This window comes from Larus michahellis, chromosome 4 (genome assembly GCF_964199755.1).
Source record: "Larus michahellis chromosome 4, bLarMic1.1, whole genome shotgun sequence".
Lineage (NCBI taxonomy): Eukaryota > Metazoa > Chordata > Aves > Charadriiformes > Laridae > Larus > Larus michahellis.
The window spans coordinates 6,242,124-6,265,977 of record NC_133899.1 but is presented as its reverse complement, the minus strand read 5'-3'; the positions used below and the strand labels follow the sequence as shown (position 1 = coordinate 6,265,977).

General features: G+C 40.9%; 1 long non-coding RNA gene across 2 annotated transcripts in view; it reads right to left on the bottom strand.

Moving 5' to 3' along the window:
* The window catches only part of LOC141741799 (uncharacterized), an 80,573-nt gene extending 66,223 nt beyond the window's left edge, over positions 1-14,350 (bottom strand). For both annotated transcript variants that reach the window (XR_012586477.1, XR_012586476.1), the window contains exons 1-3: positions 13,166-14,350; positions 4,002-4,088; positions 2,758-2,906 (exon numbers count right to left, since the gene is read on the bottom strand). This is a non-coding gene — a long non-coding RNA (uncharacterized LOC141741799). The remainder of the gene's footprint in view (positions 1-2,757; positions 2,907-4,001; positions 4,089-13,165) is intronic.
* Between the last annotated feature and the right edge of the window lie 9,504 nt (positions 14,351-23,854).

Sequence of the window (23,854 nt, the reverse complement as noted above, 5' to 3'; positions counted from 1 at the left end):
TTTAAAAACTGAGAATGCTCTAGACTTTTGAGAGATGGTAAGAGATTGGTGCCAGCCAGGCTCCTGCCTTGAGTTTCAAGCTCTGGGAAGGCCCCGATCACAGTCCCTTCGCTAGTACTTTAGGCCAATTTCTGCTTAATGAAGTCTAGAGAGATGGTAAATGATTGTCCAAAGGCTGCCAGTTACATACAGTGGACACCTTCTTTGTGCTAGAACATCAGAGGTGCAAAGGGGCAGACCAGCAACAAGCTTTGGCAGCACAGTGACAGTGCAGGACCAAGCAGACCAGGACAGGAAGAACTCCCTTGCTCGCTGGCTTCAGTCATTTTCTTACCCAAACAACCAAGGCTTCCTCAGACTCTCAGGTGCGACTCTTAATGAAAGAAGTTATGTAAAGGCAGAAAGTTTGATTCACCAAGCCACCACACTGGCAACACGTTTACACAACTTCTCCACCCAAAATCAAGAGGTTTAACCTGTAGGGATAATTGCACCCCTTTGGCAAGGGCGGTGGAGAGCACTTAAAAAGGCAATCAAAGCAGAGAAAAAGGGAAAGCAACATCATTTTGGATAATTGGAGCAAAGAGGTAATACATATCTCGGTGTCACAGGGGTGATTGGCCGATGCAATATGCATTTATTCTTATCTCAGAATTGTATTTATCGAAGTAAACCATACTTAAGTTAAAAGGAAGCACATAAATCTTCTCTTATTGTCATCTTGCAACTCACAGCAGCTGCTAATTATATTATAGATCTTCCAGAAGTATGTATAGTAATTACCAGTTTCAGCCACATTATTAGACTTGCAAATAGAGTTTGCTCTTTGCAAGCCTGTCAGGAGCAAAGGGTCAGACCAAAAAGGGGGTAAATCAGCACAGACTCAAGAAACCAAGTGGGAATCTCTAATTGTACGGACCTACTCTGATTTGCACTGGACGAAGCCACCACTTTTAAGACATACACAGGTTTCCTCGCTGAACTCTTTCATTTTGATGTGCTCAGCCAAGTTACGAGCTATGCCAGGCTTTTCTGCGTGGCTAACTCGTAGCAATTATCAGGGTCTGACCTGGGCCCAAACTCACTGTATTGGAATCAGTGACTGCTCTCTTTAATCTTAAAATCTTTCAGAAAGAAAAATTCATGTTATTGTTCTTAAAGCAGGAGTAAGTTCAAGGCTTCTGAAGTCCTCGAGAAACCCTTGATACTGCATCCATCTGTGGATGAATGGATGCACCACTCTGTCACTGATATAAATTGGCAAAGAGGAAACTTAGTTAAATAACCGGCGTCTGGTTACACTACCCACTTTCTCCATATACCATAGCTGAAGATAAAAAGCGCTATCAGGCATAAATCTTAAGTATTATTTGTATGTGCATACATACATGGGAAGAACCACTTGTATTACTAATTTGTTCTCTATTTGTCTGGGTTTGATACGAACGGAGTACTGACTGGAATTCTTAAACCAACAGGAATTATGCAGGCAAATGACTGAAAGGTTGGCATGCAAGGTAGAGTTTTCAAAAGCATTACGTGACTTACAAGGTGGACTTCCAATATGAAAAGTTATTTTTTTGATAAAGTACTCAAGTCCAACATATTCTTCCACAGAAAGTACAGAAGTACTAACATTTTTCTATTCAGAATTAAACTTCCTTCCATTACAAACCCATATGGAATCATTATTCAAATCTCTCTAGGGTGTTTGAGTTTCCTCAGAAGGGTGGTAGAAATGCAATAGTGACTAAAATAATAGACTAGACAAATTGTTAATATTTTCTGTTACACCAGTTGGGGCATTTAAATACCATGATCTCTTCCCACCTCAAGCACAGCTTATTCTGTGAAGCCACAACAATAAGACACAAGTATTTGCTTACTTTGTGAAATATAAATTGCAAAACATTTTGATACCTTTACTGGAAAGGTTTAACGTGACTCCAAAGCCATTTTATTAATGAGAATAAGCCATACAGTCATTTAAACAAAGCCATCTTCGTATCGCTTCGCAGGTCCAGTCTCTATTCTTGCAAAATACTGAGCTTCCACCATTCTCATTGAGAATAAGAGTTGAAATAAAAGTGGAAAACTATGCCCAGCTGGATGGGCAATGTTTAATGTGTAACACCCTCCTTGGGAAAAAAATCTAAAGAAGAGTTTCAAGATTAATATCCAATTTCCAGGCTTTTACACTACTCGGCAATCACTCAAATCTACCAGTGAGCCAAAGGGAAAGATGAAAAAGCCAAAGGCCACGAACTTGTTTAAACTAGTATAGTGGGTTCAAAGTTTCCTCTAAGATCTTGAGCTATAGTTTTCAGATATCGCTGAAGTAAAAAACCAAGGCAGCCCCACAGATAAGCTCCTATTTACTCTAGATGAACCAAAGAACTATAACGAACCACACTTTGGACCTTGTTCTTAGCCATAATTAAACCTGATTATTTTGGTTACTCGCTGAGAAATGACATCAGTATAACCTTTCAGACGTGTTTAGGAGCAAAATGAGCTGCAAAAAAAAGAGTTGCTGCTGCTTATGGGGAGAAAGATGGTGGGAAAACACTTATGCCTCCTTGCCAAAGTGGAAGTGCGTTGAAGTGTCTGCAGTCATGATATTCCTGTTCTCGCTGAAAACTTAGTGGGAATCCCACTGACTTTGGAAATTCCAGGAGAGAGTGCTCACAAAGAGAAGCGTATGTGTGAAAGAAAGCAGAAGGAAGAAAGTAGTAATAATGCAGAGTCCTTACTTACCTGTGCTTAGCATCTACTATCCCCTGGTTGTTATACTGTCTTGACGTAGGATTGGTTTTAGTTCTGTTACTGGATGTGATCCAGATCCTTATGTTCCAGCTTTCACCAACGGGGATGCCATTAGGAATTCTTCCTCTCTTTCCAGCCATCTTACAGGAAAAAATATAGTACATTTTGAGGAAGGCAAACCATTTAACTGTTGTTTAAATAAAGCACACTAGAAGTCCATTTTACCACTCTAAATTGTCAGACGCTGAGCCTAATGAAGGTAGAAGAATATTTATTATGCTCCAGTAGTACACAGTTCTTTATGTGACTGCTCATCCAAAATACCAGGTACTGAACACAGGTAGAGCAAAGAGTTTAAACACACAAGGAGAAGTAGCAGAAGAGGAGACAGAATACAGCTAAGTCAAATACAGCTTTTTTGAAAAGTCCGTTTCATTCCCCAATGGCAAAATACAGAACAACTTTTTCCTTTTCTTAGAGAAGACCAAAAGCTTTTTCTCAGTCTGAAAAATATTTGTCTATCAGCTGATGACCTCAGCTGATTAACTGCTGAAATCCTACTCTGCACGTTTACCGCTACCTAGGCTATGACACCTTGTGTCAAACTACTTTTCTCCAGCCTGCAATCCCTTCCCTATAAAAGAGAACTAAACTAATCTTGCTGATAGTTAGGGAAACCCAAAAGCTTTCAATAACTATGAAATAATCTTATATCTGAAGACGAATATCTGTCCTTTGCAGTAAGATGCACAGGATCTCATCACTTGGCAGCTGAAAAATAGTTGTCGCAGCTGGGCAGGATCAAGTTCTGAAAAATGTGTGTTGAGCTTCAATACAGACTCCACGGTCACCAAGAAAACAGTTCAAAACAGGAAACATCTCTAACCCTATGGATTATAGAGATTCCATATAACTTTAACAAGTGCTTACAGTAAATTTCATTATAAGGAACCTCCACCAATAGCTAGAGCTGTAAACCCTTAAAAACAGGGGGTGTGTCACTTGATTCTTTGAATCAAGGACGTGTCTTAAATCAATACGAGTGAACTGGAGGGGATAAAGACTGATACATGGACCATTATTTTAGTCAGATCTTATCTTTTTAATAGAAATTTAATACCAACTAAGTCAGTTTTTATACTGTTGGGTCCCACTGCACCGTCCGGGAAGAAAGAGCTGTTATCAGTTCAACAGGTCGGGACTTCATTGTGTATTCTCAGAGGACTGTCACTGACCTGTCCTCCCCGGCCCGGCTGAGCAGCGCAGGTAAACAGCCATCGCCTCTCCCTGTGAGCCGCTCTTGCTGGCAGCTACTCCCAGTTCTGGAAAACAAATTGCAGACCATTATCAGCTCTTCTGGTAATTGCTGCAGGATGGAAACTGAGAGCGCAATAAATCACAACATCATTATACTAAGGCCCAAATGGTCTGGCATATTTTTGCTTAAGACGGTTAATAGAGAAGTGGTGTAGACTACAATGGTAGATAAAAATATCCTATATTGACTAGTTTGCATGTGGGCTTTTTTGTACTTGTTCGTATTATTCACAACATATTTTAAATGAATAAAAATAACCTTGTCTTTAGCTACAACAGTAACATTTTGCTTTTTAACTCTGTGGGAAGAAAATCCCGCAGTCTTTAAATATGTGAGCCTTGAACTCTGCACAAGGCATTACATCTATTATGGAGGTACCACACATAATGACTGTGGGCTAAAGGTTGGTGTATTTTCCTTGTTTGTAGTCTGTCTTTAAGGCTAATGTCCAGTGACCAACTATATCTCAGTCTTTACATGGACATCATATTGTTTCCGGCAAAGTTTTTCATACCCAGGCAAAAAGAAGTCACCTGGGCCAAAGTAAAGTTCTCTGAAGCCCAATGTAATACATGAACTTCTAAACTCAGATGTTAAAAGAAAAGAAGCTGCAAAACTTTCAAACAATCGTTAGGTCATGTGAGCAGGAGTTTGATGGGATTTCCCTTGGGATATTCCAAGAACATGCACAATCCCAGGCGCTGAGCCAACAGGATCCAGGCATGTCACTGAGGTGCAAGACAGGGAGGAGTCAGCAGTCGTGTTCAAAAATATGCATTTAATGTTCAGCCAAGGAGCAACATTAACGGCACTTGCGGATTTGCCAAGTGCCCAGGGAAAAGTGCGAGGATGGAGTGGAGGGAAAGGAAATAAATAAAACTGGAAGGGGAAAATGATATATAATAGAATTTTGCTTCTCCCTCCAGTTTCAGACCAGCTCATCAAAGCCAAAAGGTAATTCCACTCATTGCAGTATCTTCCATCTTGTTCAGATTTCACCCATGAATAAGCAACTGGATTTCTACCAGACAACTGGAAACCTACCAAATGCTCAACCCTCTGACACGCTAGCAAAGCTGGAATTAGATAAAACATTCATGAGAAAGACCCACAGATTTAGTGGATGTGACTTTCATAAACACTGGTGTTCAGAAAGAGCAGCTTTATAGAAAACATTTGCCCCTAGTTTACAGCCTCTGATGAAACGAGTTTAAAGTACCTCAGTATCAAATGTATCTCCTTTTTTTTTTTTCCCTTTTTTGATGATGGCATTGTTATTATTTTCATCCAGTTAAAAAAATAAAAGGCTCTGCAGGACTTGTACTAAACAGGTTAGGATTATTATAATCAAATTTTGATTGAAATGCTATTAATGATCTGTCCTGGGAATATAAAGTATGATTTTTGGGTTGATAGCATCTTTGTGATGGAAAGCACATTTTTTTTAATTGGATTCTTGGAGAAAGTACTATAAAGCTTGTTCAGTTTATGCTTTAATCCAGACTGCCCTGCGCGCATCTATGTGGTTGCAAATATTTAATTATGTTCATGACTACGTTAGATGTATTTCACAAAGGAAGAAGCCGAGGACAGAGCAGCAGACAAGGTAATCTGCCTCTTTTCAACCAAGAAAGTGCAACGAGATGCTACCACGACCGACAGTAAGCTTGAGGCAGAGGCCAGAGGATCAGCAGTGCCAGACACACCTCCCTCGGGCCATCGGCCGCGGTGAGCAAGGCTGCTCCCTCCCTGCTCTTCAGCCACGAGTATTTTTTCTGACCCTTGCACAGCAATACACCTCCGCTTGGGGAAGAGGTATTAGGCATTTTCTTTCCTGTTAATGTTCACTATTTTGTGGGCTGAAAACAACTGGTACCAGCAAGATGCTACGAGTGGCACTATGTACACTGGTAGTTGCTCTGGCACTGAAACCAACAGGCTCGCTTACCTAAGAGGTAAGGCAAAACGCTGTTATGGAGCGATCCTGATTTAATTGAGAGCCGACAGCTATTTCCATCACCAAGGATTTAGCTGCAGTGTAACTGCTCCTACGACAAGCCGTGTAGCTTTGGACATTGGACAGTTTACCTCCAAATCTTTTACGCTTTGACAGTCCTCCTAATCATGCAGCAAATAAATTGTGGAAGTTCCCAAACGGCATTTTCAAAAATGACAGTTTTACTGCTACCGTCTTTACACGAGCTACTCCAGGGTGACTATTATTTTTGGACTTGTTAGGGTTTTTGATTATTTAAGGAAAAAAAACAGGCTGCTGCTAGTACTCCTAACCCAATAAGCACTGCCTCTTACACATACACAGTGAAAAACTACTTATGTTATGGAATTGTCAGTAATGGTGGCTCTTATACAACCAGCTACCTACGAAAAATGCAACTTCTGCTGCTGGTGAGACCTAAGATATTATATTGAAATGCAGAATACTTGCTACCACTTTTGCCTTGTTTCAGTGTTACCATATTGCTCAAACTAAATGAAAGTCAAAGCAGAAAAATATGACACATCCAGTCTGAATTTCTGGTATCAGAGAAAATACTGCAAAAATGCACAATTCACAGAACTTCTCTTTCTACAAAACATTTTCCTGATTGCAATTATATCAACAAAAATGCAATTCTTATTTACAGGAGTGGATACTGGCAGGGGAAATGCTAAAACAGCTTTGCTAATTCCAACACAGTCAGATATTCCAGTTTGCCAAATACCTGCATTGATTTCTGAGTGTCTCCCTCCAGCATTACCCTTATGGTGACCATTCCCACTCCTGACGTTACTGATGAAAAACAATTTATTGTGACAATATTCAGCTAAAATCAGCAGGGCCTTTTGGCATTTGGGCTATGTCTGAACTGTAAAAGAACTGCATTCCCTCAATCTACTCATATTCTTCAGCCATGCCCCCGATTCCATTTTAGGCCGAAATCCAGAAACACACCACAACTTAATCCTCTTGCTCTTTTTATTGTGGAAGGAACCCAGGTGCATGTGCTGGAAGGGAGCTTCGACGGATGCCCACGGCGCTAGGATCTCCTGGCACACTACGGCTTTTACAGGCCTTGCAGTACAACCATGGTCTCAGATATGACGGTGATGAGTGCTGCAGAAACCCAGAAGACATCAGCACTTATCACAGCATTATTGAAGCTGGGGAGTTGGAAGAAGCTGGACAGATTGGATGAAATCTATAGCTGCCATCTAGTTCCAGCTTCTTCCCAGGCAGGGCTATTGCCAACTGTAGATCAGACCAGGCATGGCTCTGTCTGGCCAAGTCCTGAGAGCCTCCTTGGATGGAGATTCCAGGTCTCTCTGGGTTACTTCTTCTGGAGCTGCGCTGCCCTCTTAAATACAGCAGGGCACGGGAGGAGCTGGGTAGTTCAGCAGTGCTCACAGAACCAGGCTTCTTAGCCACAGTCTAAATACATTTACTTAGAGCTGTAATCAGCTAATAAAAGATTTCTAATCTCTGAGCTGCATAAGAGACACGATTCCATCGACAGTGATTGAAGCATTTATCACTTTACCACTTGTTTTCCCTGCTGAAGAGAATCATTTATCTGCAACGTCACCTGGAGAATGGTGGGTGTTGTCAGAAGATCAAGGTCCAGCATCAGAGTATGTAACAAACATTAACCACTTCATCCCACTTCACTGGGCACTATTTTAATTTCATTTTTTATTGAGCCTGATTATTAGTTTACGACAGGCTGTAAATTATAGAAGAAGCAAACCTAGATCACCTCCTACAGGCCGAAGAGAGAGAAAGCTTTTTTCCTTCACATGAACGTTCCTGCTCCTGAACACCTGTACTGCACTTCTAGTTTCTGCACCTTTAGAGAGCACTGAGTCCAGCAGACTGTTCTAGCTATGCCGAACTGCAATTATTTATGTTAGCGTTAGATCATTATGGAAGACTACCTTCTAACACTCTGAATTTGGGGGTTAACAGCAGGTTTCCCTATATACATGTACCAGCCGGTACAATAGGGCGCTTCAGGAAATCAAATGAAAGGACCCATTAGTCGTCTGCCCACTTTATGCAATCATCAAACAACCTTTGCACATGAATCAAGATTATTTTTTTTATTATTTCTTGGAATCCTTTTCTGTAAAACGGGGTTTATGCAGGCTATTGTAAAACACTGTGGGGGAAAGAGCATATTAAAAGTATAATATATTCTCTTTACTGATCATGATCTGAGAGTTAAAGTGTGTTTGAAATACTGTGTTTTGCAATCCAGTCTATGTGATGAGTGATAAGTTATATAGCCATAATAAACAGTAGCGATACACAAAATGTATTACATTCTGTACAGCCCTATTTGCATTGCAAAAATCCCTATTTAGATTACAATGAACTCTAAATTACAGAGTAAACAAGTTTTGGCTACATCTTGAGGCCCAGCAGGGAGGAAGGTATCACTTGCCACCCCAGCAGAGGAATGCTGTTTACATCCAACTGGACTGAACTTGGAGACTTCACGGCTTTAACACACGAGGGGCTGCAACCAGACGCCCTCAGTCTCCATGCTTAGTGGTTTTTACTGGACGGCTGTAGGCTCCAAACTCAACATCAGAAGCTTTCAGCAGCGCTTAACTTTCCCAAAAGCGGTTAGGGCTCAGGGGATTAGGTTGAATATAGCCCACCTTTGAGTCAGCTTGCTGGGCAGCAGACAGCTGGGTCACTGAAATGAAACACTATTGTCTGCTTTCATAAAGAAACAATTCTGTGAATCCATTTTGGACTAGTAGTAGATAAGGGACAACAGGATATTTGCTTTAAACTTTCTCTTGTCTTATGGAGAGAATCTTCGAAATGGAGAGAATCTTGCGAAAACATCACAAGATTCCAGCGACTCAGATCACCTTGACCTCTCTCAATCTGTGCATCAGCTTGGGCACGGTACAGGCTACGATAATTGTTTTGGTTTATGATCTCTTCTTAAAGTAGTATTAAGAAGATGGTCACTTTCTGATATCCAAACATTAGCAAGTCACCTATGCAGATTTGACACCGTTATAAACTCTTCTATGCTCTAAGAGGGGTTTTTACAAAGTTCCAACTTTATGCTTCCTGTCATTAAATGCATGCACAAGGCTATTAGGAGTGAGATAGCATCAATGCTGATGATGTCAGGATGACAACAGTGTGTCTTTTTTTGATCTGACAGGGTAAGATCTGGAAGTGGCACAGATTGCAAACCGCAAGCTGAGAGGGCTTGCGTTAAACTCTGCTCTGGAGGCTCCTCTGTATTTGAGGCTGGTTGCCACCTAGTTTCACAACCCACAGAATCTGGAAGATCCCATTTCTTTTGGACAACCAGCTTCCCACAGCTTTTATTCACTTGTTTCCACCACCACCAACGTAAAATACTCTTCTTTCCTGTTGGATATCATGACCCATGTTTCACGCAGTGATCTCTCGGGAGTCCCATCCTCAAGTTATCCAGAAACTGTAGGTGGTTCAAAAGGCATCAAGTCTCTTCTCAGCTATAGGTCCCTTTGGAGAGCCAGACCGTACCAGACCAGCAACCCAGCACCTGCAGCACGCACTGGAGTAAAGTTCTGCCTATCTGCAAGATCTCGGATCACCACAGAGCGAGCCACACGCCATATGACCCAAAACATTCGAGCTCCAACCCATTCCATACTCAAGACTAGGAACTTCAGTGTCATTCAAAGACACTTGACATAGGAATTTCTTCTCTCCCTTTGTCCAAAATAGCTTAAATTAGTTATTCTTCCAGATATGCTGCAATTTTCTTCTCTGGAGAAATGAAAAAGAGGCAGGAGTGTCTTCGAAAGAGAAGGAATTGTTAAGCAGGGTAGGGCATTTTTCTTTTTTACTTTGGTGTATATTGTTGATACGACTGCTGCTTTTTGTGTTTAACCTTAAATTATGACCAATGAGGAAGTGCTGGGTTTTCGATACTTGCTATAAATCAGCCCATATAATTTAGATTTAGGAACCTAACTTCGAATGCTCATTTTTCTACAAATAATTTCTATAAAAATTGGAGCTGGGATAAAAGCTTGACTGACCAGATATGATTCCTGTTCTTTGGAATGAAGTAGAACATTCCACCTCCCACCTGTGCACTCATGGTGCTTTCTTCTGCATCCTCCCATTTACTGTTTGAATGGGGATCTGAAGTGCAGAAGAGGTCTAAGCACATGAATGCAACCAGTTTAAAAAACAAAATAAAGGGGGAAAAAAAAACAAAAACAGGTTTGGCGCATAACCTGAGGTGTATCTATGCAATAAGCAGGCACCAGAATCTCCTGGTTCAGGTGACAACAGAAAAAAATAAAACAACTTGTTAAAACATAACCTGAAGCAGAAGTTTCTAACTCCGTGCCAGATGTGGTACATGCTTGAGCAACTCCTTTCAATTAAGCTATCATCCCAGAGATCCCTCGTGGGTGGTATGGCTCCGTACTGTCCTCAGTGTGGGCTAGGTGCTCTACCACATGCCTTTGCGCTAATTATTATCTTCACTGTCGTCTGTGTTCATCAAGAAGCCATGCTTTCATCATCTCAGCACCCACTCCTGCAAGGCAGGTAGGACACACGGTGGAACTGGATGCCTCAGCGACACGAACAGCCAAAGAGAGCAAATATGCTTATCACAGCACAGCCTGCTCTTCTGAATTTGTCCCGAAGTTTCTTTTCAGATTCCCTCATGAAGCAGGTATGTGCCACCAAGGACTGCAGAAACCAGCAGTTCCCAAGTCAAAAATGAATTTTCCATGCATTGGATTTTTAATGTCAGGGACAGGATTTCTTAGCAACTCCTGTACTCCTTGGCTACTCATTCCCCGTCTGTTGAAGGCAATGGCAAAGTAACAGAACAACAGACTATTTTGTCTTGAAAACCAGGAAGACTTTCTGGCTGAACAAGCTTTTCTCTGCTGTCTCTAGGAACAAATATCAAAATATACCTAAAACATAAAAACCAAATCAATTTTACTCCTTCTCAGTGGAGAGCAAGGAAATCGCCTTTTCTGATTTCGACCTTCTTCCAGTGTCACAAACCCATCAGGCCAAGTAATCTCCTAAAAATTTACCACGTGTTCCAATTGGAACCTGAAAATGAGCTTATTTTCTGTTTAGTCTGAGTCCAAAGCCACAGAATGAAGCTGATGTTCAAGGTACCTGAATCTGGAACCTCTCAAAATGTGAAGGGTTTAGGTCTGTACTTGTAGTGTTGTTTTCTGTTCCATTTCTAATAAAAGATAACTTGAAAAGTAAGGATTAACGATTTATGGGGTAGTAATCTTTAAAAAGCTCTGCATCCAAGGTATTAGAAAGCAATATAAATTCTTTTGTGGAAATGTAAACGGTATTTAAATGTAAGTAGGTATTATACCCAGTTGGTTAGATGGGGACAGTGAGAAGTCTCTGACTGGCTTTTCTGGGAATCAGATAGGTCCCTAAATCATTAACTTAGTATTAAATCATCTTACAGATATAAATAAATCGAGGGACTTATTCAAGGATGTCTTGCAGAACATAAGTAGTTTCTAGATGAATGACTCAGAAGATCAAAGTCATGGAAGACACCCATTTAATTAGGGAGGAAAGTCTTGAGCAAATCTGTAACAATACCTTTGCCAGGGACAAAACTTTTCCTGTATGCCCTCCAGTTTCAGCTACTTGTTCTGGAACACAATTGCCCCAAACTACCCTACAAACACTGAAATGATGCTGAAAAGCAGCTGATCTAGGAATCCTCCTACTAATTCCAGAACACTGCAACCATCAATAAATATTCAAAGGTTTTTTTCTACAGTACACATTATCCAACAGAACAGGCTTGCCATCAGAACCTAGCCTTATGCAAGTCAGCCTTTAAATTCCACGACAACCTTACCAGCTCCCCCCTCCAGCTGGCAAAGTGGCCCACGTCCGCAGCACAGTTCAGCGCAGTAATTGCATGGCTGCTTTGTCTCACAGATGATCTCTGTCTGGCACAGTATATTTTCTCATGAGATAATCAATCATGTTATTAAGGAACAACTCATCCTTGATGGCTTATTCAGAGCTAACCAGAAACCACAAAATTCTTTCGCCATTCAAAAATATGCAGCATTTTCTTTCCTCTCTAGACAGCCAACGTATTCTAGCTGATACCTGAGGCAGGGCAGTTAGACTCACTTTCCAGTGAATTTTCAGAAATTAAAAAACTGAGGCATTCTTAATGTCAACACCCAAAACCCCCCTCTTTGTATTTCTGTATTTTGCATGAACTAGGAAGTCTGGCATGTCGGTAAAGAGAAAATATTATTCATTCTATGAACTAATGTTTCCTCTGTTGTAGTTATGAATTTCGTAGGTGTGTCTCCATTACAGAGTGGAAAAATCATGCCTCACTTTTATACCAGCTGACCTTATTTCAGCGATTTATAACTACGCTTCACAAAGGATTGTTACTGTTGGGTTTAGTACCCTGGCAATTGAAAAATGAATATTCTCACTGCTGAATTCTCTAGTTACACATACTTTGTCCATTTTGTTCACTCCCATTGCAAGATCTTGTTTTGCTGATCATTCACCCTGCATCCACACTGGACAGTCTCTAGGTCTCTTCTGGAGCAGAACAACCAGACTGCGCTAAATCTCTGCAGTGGTTTGGTTCTTTGATCTCTCCAGGATCCAGCCGCTATAATGTGCTGCTTATAATTTTCAGTGGCTATCACAAAATTCATCTGAGAAATCTGTTGCAAAAGGGGAAGTTCAAAAATTAACTGCAATTTGTTAAAATCTAGTGCATGACTGCTTGCAAAGGGACTTCCTCGGATCTGCCTGCTAGCAATACTTTGGAATCTATTGTTTTCATGTGAAGATGACATTAATATAAACTCAACTGTTACTTTCCTACAATCCAATTAATTTTGTCAAGCAATATGCAAAGTTTCACTTTCCTAAAGCGCAGAAATTAAATAATGGAGGATGTTTTATATGGCCAAACTTTCAAGCCCTTTTCCAGGCAGCACTTAGCTCAAAAATTCTCTTCTCAGCAATAAATATTTTACGGCAAACAAGGATCTGCACTGAGAACTAACCTGAGAAACACGTGGTCCAGCAGAAGCGGATCATTTTTTGCTGCTAAATTTGGTGTCATCGTAGGACTGCTGTACATCTTCTCTCCTGCTCCCTCTCACGTTGGGCCATTTTTCTTTCATTCAGGAAATGTGTAAGTTACCCTCACCTGAAAACTGACAAACATGACAATCTGTTGGACTGGCTTTTCCTTTAAAAATCACATCTACTGTTGTCCCCCCCCCGCCTCATCCTTCACTAGAAAGTTGATTTGGATTTTCTAGTAGAGTCATAGTCTGAATGAGAGATCATTCAACAAAATTATGGTGGGCTGTCGACTGTCTGGACTGAGCACGTTTTGCTGAAAAGCCAGTGGTACCAACACCAGCAAAAACCAGGAGAATCTCAGCAGCGTTTAAGAGAGTATGATGAAGACAACTGAGATAGGACTCGAATATAGTCTGTGCCAAGATTGGACACAGATTACTGTGATCTTTTTCAATCACGTTTTCACTCCTCATCTCTCTAGAACTGCAAAATATGAAGAAATAAAGATGAATAAAAGCAGGAGTAAAAAGACAGGCACTTCAGAGAACGTCGGGAACAACAAAGGAGTGCGAGTAAAACAGTATCTCAGAAAAAAGGACACATCGGTAAAAGTAATTACATCTTTTCCTTTATTTTTCTGTACTTATCTGGTATGATCCTCTGCTTTTCTATGCTTTGTTCAAAACAAAGGTATGACTGTGCTGATCATTCACCTTTCTACTACTGCTTCCTCTCAATCTTGTAATTAAAATCAAGAAAATACATAGAGCATATCCAAAATCAGACGTACAAAATAGGTTTACCATTTGCCACATTGTACATGAAAGCCTGGCATCCCACAAACGTTAAAAAAAAGAAAAGGGAAAATAGTTATCTGTTACCCTAATTTAAGGCGTGTAATTAGCAAGGCTGGAATGCAAACACTTTCTCTGCTCAAGTCACTGTGGGTGTACATCTGTATGACATATCTAATAAGAAGCTGAGCATCCAGCCACTAAGATGCTCCTATAAGCTGTACCACAATCCTCTTAAGGATTTAGGGAAATCAGAGGCTCAGCTTTGCCATCTGTGGCTTAATAAATATTTTCTTCGTAGGCTTTGTGCCTTGTTTTAGCAACCAAGAAAAGAGTCATACAGTAATTTCTGAGACACAGCGTTACTACAGAGCTCCTTCTTCTCTTTCCTCAACAATATGTTTCGCAACTGGACAACCTGTGGTAGCTGTACTGTATGAAGCACTTCAAATACGGCTTTCAGGCTTCACTGTGTGACCCAACAAGGCTGTGTTAGATCAAGGGTTTCTGTGCACTCTGAATCCCTATCTTTGAGACAAAACTGCTCATAAAAGCAATATTGCCAGGTCCCTTTGAGTCCCAGATGGGCTCACAAACCAGCATGGTCCCACAGCAAAGCAGAGGGATCTCCGAGCACCTCTGACGCAGACCACTCACAGCCTCAGCTCTGAGGAATGTGACATATTAGAGGTGATCGTCTGAAAATTTTGGTATATGACTCAAAGGATCCAAAATAACCCCTTCCATTTTTGCTCAGAGTCAATAGACATACTATTTTGACCAGTGCTGTTTAAGCAGCATCAGCAGACACAAAGCATTTCTACAGCTTTGTAGTTTCTTCACCACGTTCAGTGATGGGGCCTCATCCAGTACTACCTCCACGGAGGAATTCCAACTCTGCTTGCTCTAACCATGCTACCCATATCCCCAAGCTCTGAAACTTCACAACTATCCAAATCTGGCTTACAATAAAGGAAATCAGAAGAAGTTGGTCAGCTTCTAAGAGAAAGACAAATAAAGGAAATAAAGATGAATAGCACTTCCCTCTGGAGCTTCAGATGAAGATAAAGAGGACTTGTGTAGGCCAAGAGATGTTAGCATAAAAGGTGCTGGTATTTAAGTGGACGTAAGAAGGCTTCCTAGGGAATTAAAAAAAAAGTCAATAATTTCCAAAGTTTTACAAGAACCTGGAAAAAGAGGGAGATGAATATAGGAATAAATATACAATAACATATGGAAAAAATATATTATTGTATCGGCCTACTGGTAAGAGCAAAAGACCGAGAGCCAGACCTAATTTCCAGCATTGACTTTGCCACTGCCTTTGTGTATGTTGTGCCTGGTGTATGATGTTGGGGAAGTTACCGTCTCTGAGCCACAGATTCCCTTCACACGTGTGTTTCTGATGTAATCAAGCTGAAAGCTCTCTCTTCTTATGTTTCGTATTTTGAGGGGTTTCAATTTCTGCTGCAGCCTGAAGTTGTTACGTTATACTATAAAAATAAAGGCAAAACAGAATGGAGACTATAAAATATTGTTGGCTGGTTTGTTTTGATACTTTAACGGCTTCAAAAGTGATAGTACTCATATAATTGCTCTGTTTTTGGGGTCGGATCTTGGGCTTGTGCACATCGTAATTTTTGCGTGTATTTTCATCAGAGCATTATGCACAAGGAGGCTGTATTTTAACTTGAAAACACATTATGGTCGGAGTTTCAGTGTACTGCACTTAGCACATGCAAATCTTAACAAGCACATCTGCAACTGTTTCAAGAAATGTTTTGTGAATAGAACGACACGCGAACAAAATGCTGCCCATAGGATATTTCCGAAGTTTCTCTTTTCTGAAGAGCCATGTCCTGGATTCCTTTGTACTACCATACATCAAAGGGAGGGGAAAAAAAAAAAGAAACAACAATTGAAATTCCTCTGAATAATTTGTTCTAGGAGAAGATCTTTCCTCGTCAAATGAATGCACCTCAGTCTATAATTGTCAATTTTAAGCAATGACTGAGAGATGCCATTTATTTAAATTGAAACAAGTGCTTTGCTCTGGAAAGCGGGCCACAAGTAGAGGCAGCAAATCAGCTCCCCAAACCAAGGCACGCAAAAGACAACAGCCTTCCCACTTCGCATACCCAAACGGACAGTTCTGACAGTTTCTGTGTGCAGCCATGTGAACTGCGCACGTAATCATGGTAACTGCATGCAGAAATTGGGTGCAAACCGCACAGCTAATTTGTTTTTTAAAAAGGGAGTAATCCTGCAACACTGTATACAAAGGAGACAAACAATAATTACAACGTGCTTTTCAAGCCTCTTAGAACAAACTCAGTGTTTCCATGCAGTTGTGCTAAAATATTTTCCAGCTGTCAGTGTGCCTGCACGCTGATACGAAGAAACTTTTTCTTTTTTTTTTCTTAAATCGCCAGGAGAGATGGATGAATTTCATTTGCTTGACAGAATGCTTGTATAGTATTTCTTAACGAAGGGTATCAACAGCAGCTTATATTGCTGGTCTTAGGAGCGCAGATCTGTAGCAGAGCTCTTATCAGATCCATAAATGCATTAGAGAATGTGGTGAGAAGTCAATGGAGCCAGTGCAGTTTGCTGGGAAGGCCTCGGCTGAGACTGGGCATTTTGCCTGGGATGGCAAACTGAGGATTAAGGGCTTTATGGGACATGTGAACTCCACTCAAATGCAAACATAAGCATGATTAAAATTTAGCAAACTATGATGTACGAGCCCTTGGGCAAAATCCAGTAGACACAGCTGTATTTATAGGTTGATACAAAGAACTGTTAGACCTAACAGCAATTCAGCTACACGGAGAACAGTGAGGAGTCTGAGATCTCTCACTGCCACGCAGTGCTACGAACCTCAACCTAATGCAGTGTATTTTTCTTTTCACTACTCCCTTTGGCAGCTTTGACCATACAGTTACTACACGGGACCATTTTCCCTATGGATCAACGCATTAGCAACTATAATTAGACTCACAGGAGAAAGCGGCATTGCTCTTTCAAAGACCAGGTGTCTACACGGCTATTTAGGTCATTTTAAGATGTTGGCTGAGGGATGCACCTCAATGGTCTGTACTGATAACGAGAACAAAAGAAATTTGGAAACAATAAGAAAGATTAATGGAGAGAAAGGCACCAAATCCAGAACGGCTGCAGAGAATCACATACAATGAAACACTTCGCCAGTAGTAAAGGCACTGAAATAAGCAGTAATGAGGTGTTAGTATCACCCAAGAAAATCAAAACTTCTGCTGCCAGTTTTCTGCAGCAGGAAGAAACCTGTAACTTCAGCCTCTGGGGGAAAAAAAGCCCAAAACCAAGCAGTGGAGACACGCTGGTTATGAAACCTTCCCCTTCTTTTCTCCAAGTGAATCAACTTTACTGCTCTGGGGAAAGGCAGGAAACCCACTTGGGAATAATCATGGACAGTACCTTTGTGACAGCAGATTTTGAGCCACCTCTACCCTAAACAAAACCACTTGTAGGATAGTCACCTTGTTCTGACCCAGTGATGGGATAGGGCAACCTAAGTGCTGCTTGCACAAAGAAGCAAACATCTCTTAGTATCGCCTTTCAGGTACAGTTGTACCTCGCCTTGCTGCTCTACTGGTGTAGAGCTGTTTTCAGGGGTCACTCAGCTTCTCATCTAAATGAGGAAAAGCGCTTTTGGGTTGGCCAAAAAAAGCTACTGCATCGGGGCACACTGAAATCCCTTTGGGTAGCATGGGCTGTGTGTCTGCTCCGCTTCGTCTCTCCACAGCATCCCTCATTAAACTCAATACTTAAACTGTCAACTATCCTGTGACGCCAAGCTATTTAAGAAATAACACATGAGGAATTCATACATCTCAAATAAACAAGAAAGTCCCTGCATTAAACCCTGATCCATTCCCTTTTCCACATTGAGCTTTTCATGACTGATAACGTTGGGTGTTAGGTAGGCTTGTGCTCTACCCTGAGCATAAATGACTGCACAACAACTAGGAAAAACCAGGTTCCCACTAGTCTAAGCAGCAACGTGTCACCTCTGCCTTGCATGTGCTCTCCAGAAAGTGATCTTGATGCTTCTCTTCTCCCTCTGTCTGAGGAACAGCATCAGCAAAAGGACTATTATTCTGATTTGATACTAATAGTCTTCAGCATCCCAGTTTACTGCAGTAAACAGAATTGCAGGGAAAGAGCAGAGTGAAAGAGTCATCCTGGAAGTACCTCTGCCTCCTGCTGAGTCTCAGACAGGAGCAGACGTTCACCTGTGCCGGAGTGGCACTGGAACGCAGCTTTTTCCCTGAGATAGAGGGCTGCAAAACACTGGATTACATGGTTGTCATCACTACTTACTGGCTTTTGTTCTTCTCACATAGCAAGGCAGCAGCGAGCGGAGTGCCACAGTGCCACGCTTGGATGTCTGAGGAGAAGCTCGTTGTTCATTTATTGCAAAAAGGCATTAAAAATAGCAAAAAATAAAATAAAATAGAGCCACTTTCCTCTTGGAGCACCAGGAGCCAGGTGCACAGCTGCTGACAATGACGGCAAACAAATACTGGAAATATTTTGCACTTCATCAAAGTAATAGTATTTAGGAATAGATTCAAGTGACCTTACTGGTACTGAGCAACATCCTACAGTCTTCTTGCAAATGGTGCTGTGTTCATGGAATAAGACATGATTCTACACTGGTAAAAATATAAGAAAGTATCAGTAGTATCAGAGGTCGGATTCTTGCATTCCTGTTTCCACAGATTAGCGCGTGTGCCAGTAGAAGCTTTAATTCTTGTAATGAGGTTTTTCTCAGAAAGTAAGGAAAATACAGACAAGAATAAGAGTGGCAAAATATAGCCTTCATATACTATGAAAATACCCATGATGTTAGATTGTGTGGCTTATCTAACTATGGCTTATCTTGGTATCGTACTCCCTTTTTGGCAGGTGAGCACCTCAGGCTAAAGACTTCCCATTAAAACAGAGGGCTGTATAATTTTTCTAGAATATACAGCATTCTGCATACTGCCAATATTCTGCATGTTCTGAAGCAGAGTACAGTGCATGCTGGTAAAAATAGAAATTCAGAGGAAGCAACAGTCATCACGAAACTGTACCAAGTAATAAAAACTATACCAAACAGTCAAACCAAAACGAAAGAAAGATTGCAAGGAAGATGAAGTGAGGTTTATGCCTTTACCAAACATAGTAACTATGGCAACTCACGCCACTTCCACCGGAATCTTTTACCAAAATAACTTCCTGTGTCAGTGCATTTCAGTGCTTAGGTGAAGTTTGGGGCTTTTTGTGTATATTTAAAAGCAGCCATAGGCAGCGAGAGATTGATCTAATCATAAGAAGTGGCCTGTGAAGCACTAACTGCGGAGACCGTGCTTTTACCCCAGCAAAGATGCTCCCCTTGATATCTCTACATGTTCCACAAAGCGGTCAGCGTAAAAACTGGGTCAGTTACATACGAGATATTTTCTTATCTGCGCCAGGGCTCCCAGACCATGAGCTCGATTCTCCAAGCTTCTGGATTGCCCTCAAGCCCCCCCCACCTTGGATTCAAGGACAACTCTCACCTAGACTGAATCCTCGTCTTTCTAGAAAGGAGATACATGTTGCTCTAATACACCTAATTATAACTGTATCTTATATACAAGCACTTCATCACGCAGCATTTATAGGCTCTCATTCTGCATGTTTTTGTTATTTCATTCTATTCGAGTGTTGTTTTTTAAATATTTTGAATAAGCTTCAGAGGCTGACTTATTGGTAAGGGAAACAGAGTCAAAGAGACTCTCCCTCTCCAGTGTCAGTGTGAGCCAGATGGCCACGCTTTAACCATCTCCCTTAAATCAAAAAAACAATTGCAAGTCAAAATATATTGGGGCAGACACATCAGCTGGTGCAAAGAGTCCTAGCTCTACTGACTACAGGGAGGCAGGCAAATTTATAGCGGGTGAGCCACTGCCCCCACTCTATGTTGCAACCTCTAGTGATTTTACTGAGTCTCGCAATAGCTAATGGCTTTTAAAGTGTTGCTCAAATCAAGAGACTGCATAAGAATCTAAGTGTGGGTGATTTTTGTGTTGGCTTTCTCTTAAGTTTAGATTTCTAGTCCATACGGTTGTAAAGAAAGAGTGGAAAATGCTAAGTGATTGTTACTACGTAAAAAGAGCTGACAATTTTAAACAAATCTCATAGTCGTTATGCTTTTTATTCCTGGCATCTGTTTTTTATTTGTCAGAGCAAATAAGCAAATATTAAATGCAAATGGAAAAAATAATAAAGACATCTTTAAAAACATGTTCCTAACTCTCTCTGGAACTTTAACAAAACAGGAACGAAGAGTGGTGAAGCTGGCAAAGTGCTGTCTCACTCAGGTGACCATCAGGGGCAATTTCACTACAATTAGCAGGGCTGGAAAGGAGGCCAGGATGTAGCAATAAGACCCGTCCTGCTTTTAAGAAAGGAAAATAATTTTTCAGACAGACTGTGTTACCTTCTTGTCCGGTTCCTTGTGCTGTACAGATGGGATACGGGTACGCAGGTGTTCTGCTTAATCTTTGCAGCGCTTAAATACAAGCAATACTTAAATACAAGGGAATTAAGAATGGGAAGGGCAGCATTTGAAAACCGATCAGCTGAACTGCACAGGAGCTGCAAGAAGACGTGTTGGGATTGCGCTGCTCATGAGCTCTCCTGCAAGGACAATGCTTATAATAAGATTTGAAGTTCTCCTGGCAGCGACCACCTTTTTTTCTTCTTTTTTTTTTGTGTTTTCACCCCTCCCTCACTGATCGTACAGAAACCCATGCAGTGGAGTACCCTTCAAGGACTGGGGATCAACGTGTTAATATAATTCAAATAGAAGATGTCAATAAAGGATAAAATTCACTATTAGGAACACACTTAAAATACATCAGCATAGCACTTAATAGGTAGAAACTTGCTCTTTCCCCAGCCTGCTATCTGTTTCACTCAGAACACTAAGTTAAAATGGTAGAAAACAATGCTCCTTTCTCCTCTAAAAATACACAGCGCATAATAAAAAAAGTAATGTGCAATCAGCCTCTTGATGTTTTTAAGGTAGTAGCAGGAACTGATACTGCCCAGAGCAGCAATGACTTTCTGAGTCCCACATATGGTAAGAGAAACTGAAACAAGGGATACATGGAAAATCCATTAGCAGAAACCTACGTGGAGACAAAACATTTTGGTTTTCGACAGATCTCAAGAGGTCCAAGCACAGCATGTTAATGTTTATGATAGAAGTCAGTGAGTCTCCAAGCTTATGTTATTTTGTTTTGCTAAAAGAATATGAGATGTTAGAATAATCACTGGTATTTTTACTGACTAACTCTTCTTAGTAGCTTCTCTCAAGTGTAGCTGGTTTTAATTTGTGGAATGAGGGTGGGCACAGCTTAACATTTACACAGCTCTAATCCAGAGCATTTCTCTCGCACAGAACAATAACACGACATTTATTTCTTAGAAGTTTTAAAATTAGATGTTTTGATTTTAGTTGGCAAATTTTGGGAGTGCTGTTTTTTTGGTTTTTTTTCTAAATCCTCTGCTTTTCCAGTGTGACTAAATCCAAAATGTTTGTACCATTAAGATGACAGATGACACGGCCCAAAGGCAAACACCCAGGATCATCTATCAGGTGCTTGGCTCTGCTGTGGTTTGCTGTGCGCTTTGCCAGCGAGTCTTAGCACCTTTGTGTGCTTCTGCTTCCTTACCTGTAAAATTGAGATAATGACACATACCCTCTTTGTTAAAAGGTTTTGCATCTGTATAAAAATGTATTTCTACATAAAAGTGCTACACAGCACAAAAAAATAAATGTAAATGCTTAGATAACCCTATCTCACTACATATAAAGGAGAGTTGATAGCGGGAGAAACAGTAACCTTTGTCTCAAGGGATCTGGGGTTGTTTTTGGTTTCTAGTCTCTATTCATTTCTTTTTACCTTCCAGAATTGTCTGAAACATCTGCTGAATTGGCACAATGTGAATGGAGAGATTTCACCTCATCCTAATTTTGTCCTGATGCAAAACTGTCAATGTCTGGTGTTTTCAAAGGCAACAATTTTTTCTGAGTGCAGTGCCAGGAATAATCTCCTGCTCTTTGACTCAATCTGTAAGCCCACAGCGTTATGTATTTATTTACTTATTTATTTTGATGTCTCCAAAATAGCAATGCATGTTGCTCTACCAGACTGCATGCTGTAAAACAGTGGAAGCAAATAAACTGCAATTGTTAATGTTAATTGGTCTTACTTTACCATGTCATTTCCAATTTTTTTCAAAATGGAGATTAAAAAGGGTTGGAGAAAAAGCTGTGATTTTGTCATAAGCAATCCAGTTAGCGGAGTGAACTGAAGGGATTTGATTGTTCAAGCTCTGCATAACCAACGAACCGCGCAAATTCACATTAATCTGTCTGTCCACACCCCCTCAGCCTTGTCTGCGCAGACCCATGTTTCTCCACGCGGCGATCGCGCTGCACACCCATGTGCAGAAGGGCCAAACCGTCCTGCGCATTTTGTACAACTCATCCTTTTCACAGACCTTGGAAAGCGTAGATGTTGAAATTTCAATAAGCTTAAAACTCAGTGAAGCCTCAGGTGGCCTCTTCGGGCCAAACGGTGAGGACAATTATTTTTTTTTCACTTGTGGTTGACATGGGGTTTGCTCTGTGGAAAACTTCAAATAGTAAAAACCCAGTATCTTGCAGACTTAAGAAGTTCATACAAGCAAAAAATCAGCTCAACTCACCCACCCTGCAGTACGAAGGCAGAACTGCATCCCCACACACTGCGCTGAGTGTGTTCCCCAAACTGAATTCAAAAGACTCAGGGGAAAAATGTTCCAGCTTAAATGACCTCATTCATTCAGGATGTTTTCATTAATATCCCCGCTTCAATTTTCCAGTTGATAGCTTCAGTTGCATTCTTCTTAGCAACCCCTTAATAAAACCCGGTATCGTTTTTTTCTAATGCCACAGTGTTTATGCCTTTCACATTCCTAGACGCGGTCTCTACCCACTCGTATACTCGCCCTCAGTTCTCAGAGACTGAGCCACTGTCACTTGGGTGCAAATAAACACATCCACACATGTACACGTGAACTTGCTGATTTTCTCTGAATTTCCACCCAGTCTAGTCTTGAGGTGCCCAAAACAGAACATACTGTCCTGAGAGGGGTTATAATTCTGGTCAAAAATTCCTGCCTCTATTCTCCATCCCATTTGGGACTTTCTTGTTGCTATGTCATTGCACCACAAATACATATTTCATTTTCTGTTATCTATCACCTTAGCCCTCTGTCAGCAAAATGTTCTTCTAGGTTTCTCCCTCAGAATGAGGTTTTCCTCATGTATTAGCTTCTTGTTTTCCATGTTGCATGCCGTTGTGCTGTTTTCCGTTCATGGGCCCATCCTCTACAGGTCTATGTGGACATATCTGGGCAGCTTCACTGTCCACTCCATCTCCCAAGTGACTGTCATCTAAAGATTTTATTAGCGCGGCCTTCTTTCAGATCATGACCAGTAGCTAAGAATCAACATCAATCCCATCTTGGTGCCAACCTCTGGTAAACACCTCCCCAAAACACGATACGCTGCTGTTAATAATTATCCTTCAGACAGTTTGCAGCCTTTGTGACACAATGTTTGTACCCAAACCAATGCGTAAACTTGTTTTGCAAGCAGGAATGTCATGAGAAACCACATCAAACACATTACTAAAATCCAAATCATCAGTAGATCCAGCAAATTGCCTTTTATCCATTGATTTTGTAATTCTGTTTTCTAAAAGAAGTTTGGAAAATCTATTTTCTATTCTTCCTTTGCTACTA